The sequence below is a fragment of the Leucoraja erinacea genome, chromosome 4, assembly GCF_028641065.1.
Source record: "Leucoraja erinacea ecotype New England chromosome 4, Leri_hhj_1, whole genome shotgun sequence".
Taxonomy (NCBI): Eukaryota; Metazoa; Chordata; class Chondrichthyes; order Rajiformes; family Rajidae; genus Leucoraja; species Leucoraja erinaceus.
Window position 1 is genome coordinate 31685673 of NC_073380.1, and position 14593 is coordinate 31700265.

The window sequence follows — 14593 nt, forward strand, 5'->3', positions numbered from 1 at the left end:
TGTTATTTGCTATCTGGCCAACAAAAAGGCAATACATTCAAGATTCAAGATTCAAGAGTTTATTGTCATGTGTCCCAGATAGGACTATGAAATTCTTGCTTTGCTTCAGCACAACAGAATATGGTAGACATGAATACAGAACAGATCAGTGTGTCCATATACCATTATATCAATATGTACACACATGAATAAATAAACAGATAAAGTGCAAATAAACAGATCATGGGCTATTAATGTTCTGAGTTTTGTTTGAGTTGAGTTTAATAGCCTGATGGCTGTGGGGAAGTAGCTATTCCTGAACCTGGTTGTTGCAGTCTTCAGGCTCCTGTACCTTCTACCTGAAGATAGCAGGGAGATGAGTGTGTGGCCAGGATGGTGTGGGTCCTCAATGATGCAGGCAGCCTTTTTGAGGCAGCGACTGCGATAGATCCCCTCGATGGTAGGGAGGTCAGAGCCGATGATGGACTGGGCAGTATTTACTACTTTTTGTAGTCTTTTCTGCTCCAGGGCACTTAAGTTACCGAACCAAGCCACGATACAACTGGTCAGCATGCTCTCTACTGAGCACCTGTAGAGGTTCGAGAGAGTTCTCCTTGACAAACCGACTCTCCGTAATCTTCTCAGGAAGTAGAGGCGCTGATGTGCTTTCTTTATAATTGCATCAGTGTTCTCGGACCAGGAGAGCTCTTCAGAGATGTGCACGCCCAGGACTTTGAAGCTCTTGACCCTTTTCACCATCGACCCATTGATATAAACGGGACTGTGGGTCCCCATCCTACCCCTTCCAAAGTTCACAATCAGTTCCTTGGTTTTGCTGGTGTTGAGGGCCAGGTTATTCTGCTGACACCATTTGGTCAGCCGGTCGATCTCACTTCTATACTCTGACTCGTCCCCATCAGTGATACGTCCCCCAACAGTGGTGTCGTCAGCAAACTTGATGATGGAGTTCACACTATGACCGGCTACGCAGTCATGAGTATAGAGTGAGTACAGCAGGGGGCTGCGCACGCAGCCTTGAGTTGCTCCCGTGCTGATTGTTATCGAGGCTGACACATTTCCATCAATTCGAACAGACTGTGGTCTGTGAATGAGGAAGTCAAGGATCCAATTGCAGGGGGATGCGCAGAGACCCAGATCTGAGAGCTTGGTAACCAGCTTGGAGGGGATGATAGTATTAAATGCCGAGCTGTAATCAATGAGTAACAGCCTAACGTATGAGTTTTTATTGTCCAAGTGGTCCAGAGTGGAGTGGAGAGCCAGCGAGATCGCATCCACCATTGATCTGTTGTGGCGGTAAGCGAACTGCAGTGGGTCCAAGTTTTTGTCGAGGTAGGAGTTGATTTGCGCCATGATCTCAAAGCACTTCATCACCAATTGATTACAATCAAGCCGTTGACTTTGTACAGATACAAGATAAAGGGTGTAATGCTCAGTACAAGATAAAGTCCAGTAAAATCTGATTTTAAAAAAAAACCTTAAACCTGAATGATAGTTCGAAGGATTTCAATATGATGGGAGGCCAGGGCAGCTCTCTAGCTGGTGAGCGGATCATTCATTTGGGGCAGCTGAGAAGAAACTGCCCCTGAATACGGAGGTATGCATTTTCCAAGTTCTGTACCTTTTGGCTGATGGGAGAGGGGAGAAGAGGGAGTGACCGGGATGAGACTGGTCCATTATGCTGGTGGCCTTGCCGAGGCAGGTAACAGCCAATTAAGTCACTTTAGTTTTTCCAGTGCCCCTCACTCAAATGCTGCCTTGGTGTGAACCCACTCACCCCACCTCTGGAATTCAGCTCATTGTTGAATCAAGGCTGTGATGAGTTTTGGAGTCAAGAGGTCCCGGCAAAATCCAAACTGGACTTTGCTGGAGGTTATCAGTGAGTAGGTTTTGCTAGACAGCACTTTCGACACACCTCCCTTCATTTTGCTGATGGTTGAGGGAAGATGGAGCAGGCACGAGTTGGGTTGTTTTTTTTCCTGTACTTTGCCAAAAGGATGTATCTGGGCAATTTGGTTGGGCAGATGCCAGCATTGTAACATCAGGTCAGGAATTGTCCTTTCCCAACTAGTGTGGCACAGTGGCGCAGCGGTAGACCAGAGACCCAAGTTGGATCCTGACTAGGAGTTTGTACATTCTCCATGTGACCGTGTGGGTTTTCTCTGGATGGTCCGGTTTTCTCGCATGTTTCAAAGACGTACAGGTTTGTAGGTTAATTGGCTTCTGTAAATTGCCTTTAATGTGTAGAGAAGCAAGAATGGGATAACATAGAAATAGTGTACAGGGATCGAGGGTCGGCACAGACTCAATGGGTTGAGGGCATGGTTCCAGGCTGTATCTCTAAACTAAACATAAACTAAACCAGCCTTGAGCTGAAGTCAAAGTCAAAGTATCCTTTATTGTCATTCAGACCTTTCGGTCTGAACGAAATTTCGTTGCCTTGCAGTCATACATATAATAAAATAACAAAACGTACAATAACCACAAATTTAACATCCACCACTGAAACATAGCAAGTCGGGCTGAAGGGCCTGTTTCTGTGTTGTAGGACGCTTACGTTGGGCTGGTTGCAATGCTAAGATCTTTAAAACATAATCTTTCAGATTTCTTTCTAAATAAATTATTTTTGAGCCATGTAAACTTGAGTAACAACCAAACCCTCATCACCAAATCTTCAGGAAGATCTACTCTCAATTGTTAATGCATGTGGTTTCAATTTATTTTAGACTTTAATGATACAGGGAGGAAACAGGCCCCTCAGCCCACCGACTCTGTGCCAACCAGCAATCGCCCCTTACACTAACACTATCCTACACACAGAAGGGACAATTTACATTTTTACCAAAGCCAATTAAGCTGCAAACCTGTAGATCTTTGGAATGTGGGAGGAAACCGGAGTGTCTGGACAAAACCACATGGTCACAGGGAGAACATACCAATTCCGTACAGAGAGCATCCGTGGCAAGGATCGAACCCAGGTCTCTGGCACTAAGGCAGCAGCCCTACCGCTATGCCATTATGCCGCCCCTTTACAACTGGTTCAAATCGATTCAAATGTTTTACTATTTTCTAAACAATTCATCTGTGTTCTTTCTTCTTGAACCTGGACTTCTCCGAATGCCTGCTGCATTTATAATGCAATCTGCAGTACTGTCTATATTAGCCCGTTTAGTTAATCCACCTCTCTGTGCCTTTGTTTTGTCAGAAGTTCCACCAGTTGCACCATTGAGTTGTCATTTACTGTCTGCAAATGTCGGCCTCTCTCTCTGTCTGGCTAAGTAACAGATGGCTGATACTCATCTATCACAGACTTTGATCCTATTCTCTAGATTTATATGTGAACTGTCTGACTTAATTAAATTCGAACACATGGCAGATCTGGAAGACCATACCTCCAACAGAACCATAATTCCAAACTAATTTAATGTGACTTCAAGAGCAAAGGAACAACAGAAAATAGACGATGCAAAGCTATTTTTAAATCAACCATCCGGAGGCAAGAAACGAGCCTGGCTAACTAATTGTTCTGAGTTCAAAACACCAACGATACCAGGACTGAATCATGCACCCTTCTGCAGAAAATAAAGTCAGAGTCATCCAGTGTTTTAATTTAGGCCCTTCAGCCCGATTTGCCCACAATGACCAATATGTGTCATCTACACTCGTCCCGTCTGTCTGAGTTTGGCCTATATCCCTCTAAACCTTTCCTATCTATGAAGCCATCCAAATGTTTCTTAAACATTATGACACCACCTGCCTCAATTGCCTCATCTGGCAACACGTTCCATACATCCACCATCCTCTGTATGAAAAAACTACCCCTCAGATTCCTATTAAATCTTTCTCCCCCACACCTTTAAACCTATGGTCGAAGATAGACAAAAAATGCTGGAGTGACAGCTGGGCAGGCAGCATCTCCGGAGAGAAGCAATGGGTGATGTTTCGGGTCAAGACCCTTCTTTAGAAGATGTCATCCATTCCTTCTCTCCAGTGATGCTGCCCTTTCCCGCTGAGTTACCCCAGCATTTTGTATCTATCTCCGGGTCCCGACCCAAAACATCACCCATTCATTCTCTCCAAAGATACTGCCTGTCCCACTCAGTTACTTCAGCATTTTGTGCTTACTTTTAAAGGTTTCTAAGGTCTTTTATTGTCACGTGTACAATTATGGTATAGTAATATTCGAATTAGCATCTGCAGTTCCTTCCTATACATTTAAACCTGTGACTTCTGTTTCTCGTTTCCCCTACTCTGAGCAAGAGAATCTGTACGCCTACCCGATCTATTCCTCTCATGATTTTGTACACTTCTTTAAGATCACCCCTCATCCTCCTGCACGCCAATGAATAGGGCCCTAGCCTACTCAACCTCTCCAAATACCACAGAGTTCTATAGCTCAGAGAACTAGCTCTCTTCACAAACTCTCTGCAAGGTTTATTCATTTAAAATCTAATATTGGCATATTGAGCCTGTCAGTGGCATGCTCAGGTGCAGGATAAACAGAAATGGCAGGGCGCTGATAGTATTGAACAGAGCAGGGTCTGTGTGTAATGTGAACACCTGCTGACTGCAGACAATGGAGGCACTGACTTGTTGATCAGCCTTTCTCCAACTCCTGTTACATTCCTGGTTACTCCCTGCTTGCCTAGAAAATAACCCCAGCCCTACAAGCGCCAGGCATTCCTAGCTGTGGAGAAAGTAATGAAAAGACACAAAAGCCCAAGCCTATTTCTTTCCTATATTTCGTCCCTGTACCATCACACCCCTACCCTGGGGAGTAAAAGGCTATTATTGTTTTGTGAAACATCATCCACAACCTCCCTTTGGGTGATTACACATCTGTGGGCTCCACTTAAAATAAATGACAGTCGATGCCCTTCATTGCCTGTGGCAGGAATAACCTTCAAGCCATTTTCATTAAACAGGCTTCACTAAAATATGGGCTTCCTGCATTTGCCTTCAGTGAAGTAAAACATCCCGACAAAAAAAAAAACATCATTAAATCTCTCCAAAATGTTGTTTGTGTCAGGTGGCAATAGTTTGACTCACTAGGGATTATAACATAGTTTGTTTTAACATAGTGATAGTTATTAAAAGTTAAAAGGAGTTATCTACTTTCTTAGAAGTTTAAAGAGATTCGACATGTCACTGAAAACTCTAATGAACGTCCACAAATGTACTGTATGACACAAAGTGCTAGAGTAACTCAACGGGTCAGGCAGCATCTCTGGGGAACATGGATAAGTGATGTTTTGGGTGGCACAGCGGTCGAGTTGTTGCCTTTCACTGCCGGTGACCCGGGTTTGATCCTGACTATGGTGCTGTCCGTACGGAGTTTGTACGTTCTCCCCGTGACTGCGTGGATTATCTCTGGGTGCTGTAGTTACCTCCCACATTCCAAAGACATGCAGGTTTGTATGTTAATTGGCGGCACGGTGCCGCAGTGGGAGAGTTACCTCCTTACAGCGCTTGCAGCCACAGAGACCCGGGTTTGATCCCGACTAAAGGGCCATCAGTATGGAGTTTGTATGTTTTCCCCGTGACCACGTGGGTTTTCTCCGATATCATCGGTGTCCTTTTGCACTCCAAAGACGTACAGGTTTGTAGGTTAATTGGCTTGGCATAAATATAGGCGGTCCCAGACTCATTAGATCTAAGGGCCTGTTTCTTTGCCGTTGAGTTTAATTTAGTTGATCGTTATGTACAGTGAAAAGCTATTGAAAGCTAACAGTGCTAACCAGTCAGCGGAAAGAATATACTTCTTCTTCTTGCGTATGGCGTACACAGCCTAAAGTCGTAGGACAACTTGTTTTATTTGATCATATTTGATTGTGCACACCAGATTGATTACATTTGTCGAAACAGGACGGACCACGTGAAGGTTGCAATCTCCTACCCCAAAGATTATTCATGATTTATATCTCTAAACTAAACTAAACCAAGATATAAAGTCAGGTGTTGTCAGGATTATTCCCAATCAGAATGGACAACCCAACATAGAGCTTGCAGAAAGATTCTGGCCACACCTTGCTCATGGCAACTAAATTCTACGCAGGAGACTTTTTATATTCTAGATCCTTCTGGACCGGGCCTCAGATCCCCAGCTAAGATATTCAAGAGAAAAACATCTGGTTATCAGCCAAGATGCCGAAGAAGTTTGGCAATGGGACAAATGTCACATAGCTTGGCTACTGACCAACCTCATTTCTCATGTGCCCACATTATGTCTGGTGAACAGAGGAATGTTGAGTTGAGTTTACGAACCGATACAATACGATACAATGCAATACGATAGAACTTTATTCATCCCAGAAGGGATATTGATCTGCCAACAGTCACAAGACATGATACATGAAACCACACAAGATACATAACACAAGATTTATTGTCACATGTACCGAGGTACAGTGAAAAGCTTTGGTTGCATGTTAACCAGTCAGTGGAAAGACAATACATGATTACAATCGAGCCATTCACAGTGTATTGAGAAATGTTGCTGTAGGAGTAGAGATTTAAAAGTGTGGAGCGATTGTAATCTGTGGTTCTGTGACCAGCATACAAAGAGCCGCATAGGTTGGGCTGCCATCTTGAAATCTAACCAAATGTGTCATAAATTAAAATATTCTTGATTTGTCTTTGCTTGTTAGTGCTGGCCACGCGATGCATACCACGTCAGAAGCCCTGACCAGGCAATTAAAGAGAATAACATCATCAATTGCTCCTTCAGCCAGAGGCCCTGGTCAAATCACAGTATAAGTCACAATGTTGTACTGAGCGGAGGTGTTCAGCGACATGATCGCCGAGCCTGCGCTTGGTCTCACCGATATAGAGAAATCCACACCTGGAACAGCAGAACACCTCCACTCATTCCGTCTAAATCTACCTGATCTCCTGGTTGCTAAACACTTTAACTCCCCCTCCCCCTCCAAATCCCACACTGACCTTTCTGTCCTGCGCCTTTGCCATTGTCAGAGTGAGGCCCAGTGCAAATTGGAGGAACAGCACCTCATATTTCGCTTGGGCAGCTCACACCCTAGCAGTATGAGTATTGACTCTATGAAAGTAAGCATGAAAGTAAGGCAGTGAAGAAAGCAAATGGCATGTTGGTCTTTGTAACACGAGGAATCGAATATAGGAGCAAAGAGATCCTTCTGCAGTTGTACAGAGCCCTAGTGAGACCACACCTGTAGTATTGTGTGCAGTTTTGGTCCCCTAATTTGAGGAAGGACATAGAAACATAGACATAGAAACATAGAAAATAGGTGCAGGAGTAAGCCATTCGGCCCTTCGAGCCTGCACCGCCATTCAATATGATCATGGCTGATCATCAAACTCAGTATTCTGTGCCTGCCTTCTCTCCATACCTCCTGATACCTTTAGCCACAAGGGCCACATCTAACTCCCTCTTAAATATAGCCAATGAACTGGCCTCAACTACCTTCTGTGGCAGAGAATTCTAGAGATTCACCACTCTCTGCGTGAAAAATTTTTCTCATCTCGGTCCTAAAAGATTTCCCCCTGATCCTTAAACTGTGACCCCTTGTTCTGGACTTCCCCAACATCGGGAACAATCTTCCTGCATCTAGCCTGTCCAACCCCTTAAGAATTTTGTAAATTTCTATAAGATCCCCCCTCAATCTTCTAAATGCTAGCGTGTACAAGCCGAGTCTATCCAGTCTTTCTTCATATGAAAGTCCTGACATCCCAGGAATCAGTCTGGTGAACCTTCTCTGTACTCCCTCTATGGGAAGAATGTCTTTCCACAGTTTAGGAGACCAAAACTGTATGCAATACTCCAGGTGTGGTCTCACCAAGACCCTGTACAACTGCAGTAGAACCTTCCTGCTCAAAGGTGTACAGGTTTGTAGGATAATTTGGCTTTGTAAAAATTGTTCCTAATTTGTAGGATATTGCTGGTATATGGGTATCGCTTGTTGGCATGGACTCGATGGGCCACAGGGCCTGTTTCTGCACTGTATCTCTAAACTAAACACAACTAAATTAAACAAAACTTAACTAAATTCAACCAAACTAAACTAAACTTTACATTCTCTTACCAAACTAAACTACATTTAAGAGCAATAACACAACAAATAAATAAACTATAAATGGTCAGTTATTCCAGGTAAACTAGACCACAATAGTGCATCCTCAGTAATGTAAAGTCTGAAGTACTTTGGTGCTAAGGTAGGGTTGTGGTTAAGGCTGTGCAGTGTGGTTCAATCATCTGTTCTTAAACATAAAGGTAATGGTTCTAATCCTTATTTCCGACAGTAGCAACAAAATGAAAGTGTGGTTTGGGTGGAGTGGGTCTTTGATGATATTAGCTGCTCTCTTTGATGGTGGAGTGGACAGTACCCATGATAGACTAGGCAATGTCCAACACTCACTGCAGCCTCTTTCATTCTTGAGCTTTCGAATGACTGAATTAAGCCCTGAAGCAACCGGTCACTATGATCTCTACCATTCATTCAAAAGGAAACACTTGGGCAGCACAGTGGCGCAGTGGTAGAGTTACTGTCTTAGAACTTGAGATACCCAGGTTTGACCCTGACTACAGCTGCTGTCCGTATGGAGTTTGTACGTTCTCCCTGGGACCACGTGTGTTTTCTCCGGGTGTTCCGGTTCTCTCCCACACTCCAAAGACGTACAGGTTTGTAGGTTAATTGCCTTTGGTGAAAATTGTAACTTGTCCCTAGTGTGTAGGATAGTGTTAAGTGGTTGCTGGTCAGCATGGACTCAATGGGCCGAAGGACTTGTTTCCTCGCTGTATCTTTAAAGTCCAAACAAAGTAAAATAGTTCAATGGTGCTTTATAAACATTTTTACAAGGAAGTCATTAATTACATTAAAAAAAACAAGTTTAACAACTAGAATTTCCTGGAGAGGTGGGAGAGAGCTTGTTCTGTCGTCTTTTTTCCAAAGAGACTCTGCTTTTGATAAATTATACAAGCTTTCATGAATCTAGGAGGGCTGGAGGAAGCACATCTTTGAATCTTTTGGATGTGGTCTAAATCTATAGTGAGATAAAAGGTTTAAAATACAGGTTTGTCTTTGAAGGCAGGAGAGCCGTAAACATTTGATGTACCAACAAAGCAATTATTGTGTCTGCCTGCAACAGTCGTGCAGGCCTGTTCAGAAAAGAGTCAGCCAGCTTCAAATGTCACAGTAAATTGATCCAATTAACTTGACCTGTGGCCTTGCAAAGAGTAAGCTGGCTGGATCACACACACCCCCACCCCCTAGCCTGGAAAGTCCTTTGAAATGTTATAATACTCATGCTCGGCTTGTTATAAAGGATGCCACTGATCTTCATACTTGCGCATTTAGTACGACGGATTAGTGTGTGAGGTCAGATGGATCAATGCTGGTTTGAAAAGTGAATTAATTAATCGCCAGCAAGTAAAGCCAATGCAAGCTCTGGCAAGCACGATTCTAATCTGAGCATTACATACCAACGCTTTCAAGTATAAAAAAAAACCTTGTTCCTACCTTAGTTTAATGATGGACACGAAGTGCTGGGGTAACTCAGCAGGTCAGGCAGCATCTCTTGAGAAAAAAGACGTTTCAGGACAGGATCCTCCTTCAGACCCCAAATGTGACCTAACCAATTTCACTTAATTTACATTGAAGAATAAGTATCACAGACTGGACATTTCTCATGTGTCGATTCATACAGTCATTTTAAGGTTTCACATATCTCTCGGCAAATCATTTTGGCTTCATCAAAATTCAACTCAATTTTCTCAATTTTGTCGGCGATTGCCGGCGTCATATCAGTGTCGCCAAAAGATTTTGAACATTTCAATATCTAGCGCAACAAACAAAAATGTTGCGACACTTGAAAAAACACCACGGGTCATACGTCATCATGCCGCGTCACGCCGCATCATGTCGCGTCATGCCGCTAATTTTTCGGTGACCTGATACATCAGTCAATGATGCCGGCAGTCGTCGAAAAAAATCGCCAAGTAGGACAGGCCCTTAAATGCTACACCGTGGCAAAGATTAAGACGGAACCGTGTACTAGTTTTCAGCTCCTTGAATTCAAGGGCATTGCTGTACCGTTATGTGGGGGTGAGCATGAAACACACAGCTCTTGGTTGTTCGGTGAGTGGCCCTGATGTATTTATTTTAATATTTCTTCACAGAAAAATTGAAGCGGTACATCAAAGAACACATTCACAGTAGGCACATTAGCATGTTTTGTCTGATGAATTGAAACATCTTTCACCCCTGCCATCAGGAAGAGGATTCTAGGAGTCTGAAAACCGTGACCATCTGGTTCAAGAATAGCTAGCCATTTACCAATCTTACAACCGCAGGAGAAGCAACACCCGTCCTCACACTTCTTCCCTTGACTTTGTCCAAGGACCCTGACAGTCCTTTCAGGTGAGGCAGACGTTCACTTGTACCTCCTTCAACCTCATCTACTGTAACCGCTGTTCCAGGTGTAGACTCCTATATATCAGCGAGACCAAGCGCAGACTCGGTGATTGTTTCGCTGAATACCTCCACTCAGTCCACCTAGGCCTACCTGCTCTCCCGGTTGCGAAACACTTTAACTCCCATTCCCACACTGACCTTTCTGTCCTGGTCCTCCTCCACTGTCAGAGTGAGACCCAATGTAAATTGGAGGAACAGCACCTCATAGTTAGCGTGGGTAGCTTGCAACCCAGCAGTATGAATATTAATTTCTCTATCTTCAAGTAACTCTTGCTTTCCCTCTCTCTCCCTCCCTCTCCCACCCTACTTCTCCGACTAGTTTCACTGCCCTTCTGATTAAAGTTTACTGATTGTATACCTTGTTGTCACCTTCCCCTCAGCTAACAATGAATTCTTCTATATTTCCTTGATTATTGTCTACTTTGATCTGTCATTTTCACACCTCACTCTTCCATAGAAGTTCATAAATTTATAAGTGATAAGAGCAGAATTAGGCAATTAGGCCTATCAAATCTACTCCGCAAGGCAATCATGGCTGATCAATCTTTCCCTCCTAACCCCATTCAATATGGGTGGTCCAGAAGTTGTTGGTGAGATTGACTCCGAGGAATTTGAAGTTTTGGTGTGCAATGGAATTTGGTGAAGTAGTGGAAGCATCCTCTCCACATCCACTCTATCAATGCCTTTTATCATAACTCTAGTCTCCTTATCCACTGACTCTCAGTCTGAAGAAGGATCTCTAGTCAAAATCATTCTTTCTCTCCAGATATGCTGTTTGACCCGCTGAGTTATACCAGCTTTATGTGTCTATTTTAGGTTTAAACCAGCACCTGCAGTTCCTTCCTACACATTCTGTTTACATATCCTGTTGTGCTACTGCAAGTAAGAATTTCATTGTTCTGTTTGGGACATATGACAATAAAACACTCTTGACTTTTGACTCGTGACCACTGTGTTTCCAGGCCTGTTATGCTCCTGCAAGTAAGAATTATACACACTTGACTCTGTACTTGAAGGTATTGGTACTGAGAAATAGCTATGCACCCTGCCTACCTCCCTGAGCCAACTCATTATGAAAGGAACACACTGTTGCAACAAGTCTGGAGCTGAGATGAAGTGTGAACCGTTTCAAAGACAAGCAGCTAATAACTACTTTGAAAATACAAAGATATTAGTTTCTTTACTTGTCTTTTTATCTTCTACATAGTTTTACTATGTATAGTACACCTGTTGATTCCACTGTATCTTACTTATAGTGCAGCGCATATTAACTTCTTCAAAGAACTCCAATAAATTGATCAGACATGATTTTCCGTTCACTAAACCATGTTAAATTGTCATGACTATCTTGATTTTTTCTCAACACACTGCTATAATATCTTTAATAATACATTATAACCTCCATAGATGATGTCTGACCTGCTGAGTGTTTCCAGTATTCTCCATGTATTTTGTTATGAGGGAACATAAAATCATATGGCTTATATCAGATGTTAAAGGTTGCGCAATTTTTGCTGCCACAGTGGCCACTAAATCAGGAGACTGAAAAGGGACCAATGGTGTTAATATGTCCCATTCGTTCTATCCAGAGATGCTGCCTGTCCTGCTGAGTTACTCCACCATTTTGTATCTATCTTAGCCCTATTTAGTTCTCTAATTCTCTAATTTTAAGTAACTTCATCTCATATTTCTTCTTCTCCTCCCCCTTTCTTTTTGCGCCCTTCCACCTTCCAAGTCGTTTTACCAGTTCCACAGTTCTCCACGTTGTTTCTCTTGAGATCACCGCTTCGCTGGCCCACAATGGACCGACCATGCACCGCCTTACGTGAGGTCACTTGTGGCTGGCCCTGAATTGTCCTGGTCTATTCTTGCCTCCAGATCTTTACCTCCCCGCCCTCCTACTCACCTTCTGTGCCCCCAAAGCCCACTGCAGGAGGTGTCCATGGTGTACAAGGGCTAAAGAGGACCAGGCAAGGAGAGTCCCAGATAGAACAATGAAATTCTCATGTGCAGCTGCACAACAGAATATGGAAACATAGTACTCTGCAAACAATATAATAAATGAGAGAAAAAAAGTTCAGCATCTTCAGTATGCATATACACACACATATATTTTACATACGATAGCCACAAAAAGCTGCAATAACTCAGCGGGGCAGGCAGCATCTCTGGAGAGGAGGAATGGGTGACGTTTCGGCTCGGGACCCTTGCAATGGGCCTTTGTGGCCAACAACCGCTGGGATTGTGAAATGGTACCCAAATGACGCCTCTTGCATATAGACTCAGTGGGCTGTTCTGTATATTCTATACTAACTGGGGGATGGTGCTTAGTCTTGCTGAGCTGTATGCAAAAAAAGTATTTCACTGTAACTTGGTACACATGATAATAAAGAAACTATTGAACCATACTGGGCACTCGGGTCTACTGAATTCAATGGACCATAATGTGTGATTATCTATTAGCCTGTGGCAATCATTGAAGCACTGGCCAAAACTCTGATACAGGTTCAGAAGAAATGGACCAAGATGATTCCTCTCCTCCAAATCTTTTGCAATTCAACACACTGGATAGAACATACAAGTAATAGCTGAATGGTGTTTCTTAGCTATTTTCTAACACTTTCTACCCCCTCCTCCCTCCCAACAAGTATTTTTTGGAAACTCAAGCAGTAGATCAACTTTTCCTCCACCTAATTACAGGAAGAAAAATCCATTAGTCGTGGGTTAGACGGATGGCGCGCTCACACTTGTACGCTTTATTCCTGGAAATCTGTGCTTGATCCCTGGTCCACCTACCACGGCTCTTCGGGTAATTCGAACAAGGTGAGTGACCAATTTAATAGATCTTGTGCAAAATGAACCAAGAATAATTGTGGAGAGGTTTAGTCACATTTCTTCCATCAGCTAATTCGGTAAAGTCAATCGCTGCCTAAAACAAGATGTGAACAAAGGAAAAGTTCTGATCATAATCTTTCAATATATACTTTCTCTCATATTGCTGGCGTTGTATTTTCCCTACTCATATTCCTTATCTCGCATAACTTATCTGGCTCAGGATTTTGCTCCAGGTCACCTTCAATCTCTGGCTCAGCCCTAATCCTTCTTTTCTAATTCTCTTTCTCTCCTTTTCTGACACTTGCCCCAATCTGTTTATCCCTCTCAGGGCTTGTTTACCCTGACTTTCTCTCTGATATTTGGACTGGATATTTAACACAAGTGAACTCTTTTACAAAGTGCTCTATTGACACCATCAGGCGTCAAACACATCTTTCACAGTTTGCTCGTCTGTCGTCATGGTTTCCAGACTTTTCGTTGAGACCCAAAGTGCACAGAGACGAGAATTGTCGTCTTAATTCCACAGCAGTTCACGAGAGACGGGGCCAAATAAAAGATGATGGATTTTTTTGTTGAGATAAGAATGATTTATTCAAGATGGAGGTGGGGGTGGGGTGGGGGGGGGAGATTTTCATGCAGAATATTTATGGCTGACAGAGTTGAAGCTCAAAAGAAATCACATGACACACAACCGTTCCCCAAGAATAATTAAAGATTTGAAAGCGAACCTTCATACTTCACGAACAAAACTATAAAGTTTGTAGTCAGTAGAAGGGCATGAAAGGAAAAGATTGCCATCAGAAAACATGACCCTCTACATTTTGAATAAGAGAAAATGTTATTGTAATTTTTTTACAGCTCGGGGAGGAATGATTTTCATTATTGTCCAGCCAGACTGCATACTGTGGTGCAGATGTGCAGCAGAGGAGGGGAGTTTGCTGGCTGTTTGTAGAATGACTTCCTTTTAAAGTGAAATGGACTGTTTCTTGGACTGGTTAATGTGTCCAGTATGCTGATTGACTTTGCAAAGCGAATCTGTCTGGCATCCTTTGTTTTTCTCTCAATCCACCTGAATCATCAGAAGCTCCAAGCTTCCACTATGCCACCTGAACCCATAGTCATACGGAAGGATAATAGGCTCTTTGACCCATCGAGTCCACACCAAGCATCAAAGGATCTATTTGCACTCTCCCAAATTCTATCACCCGTCTATGCACTTGGGTAGTCACTCTGAAGAAGGGTCTCAACCCAAAATGTCACCTATCTATGTTCTCCAGAGATGCTGCCTCCCACATTCCAAAGAAGCGCAAACTTGT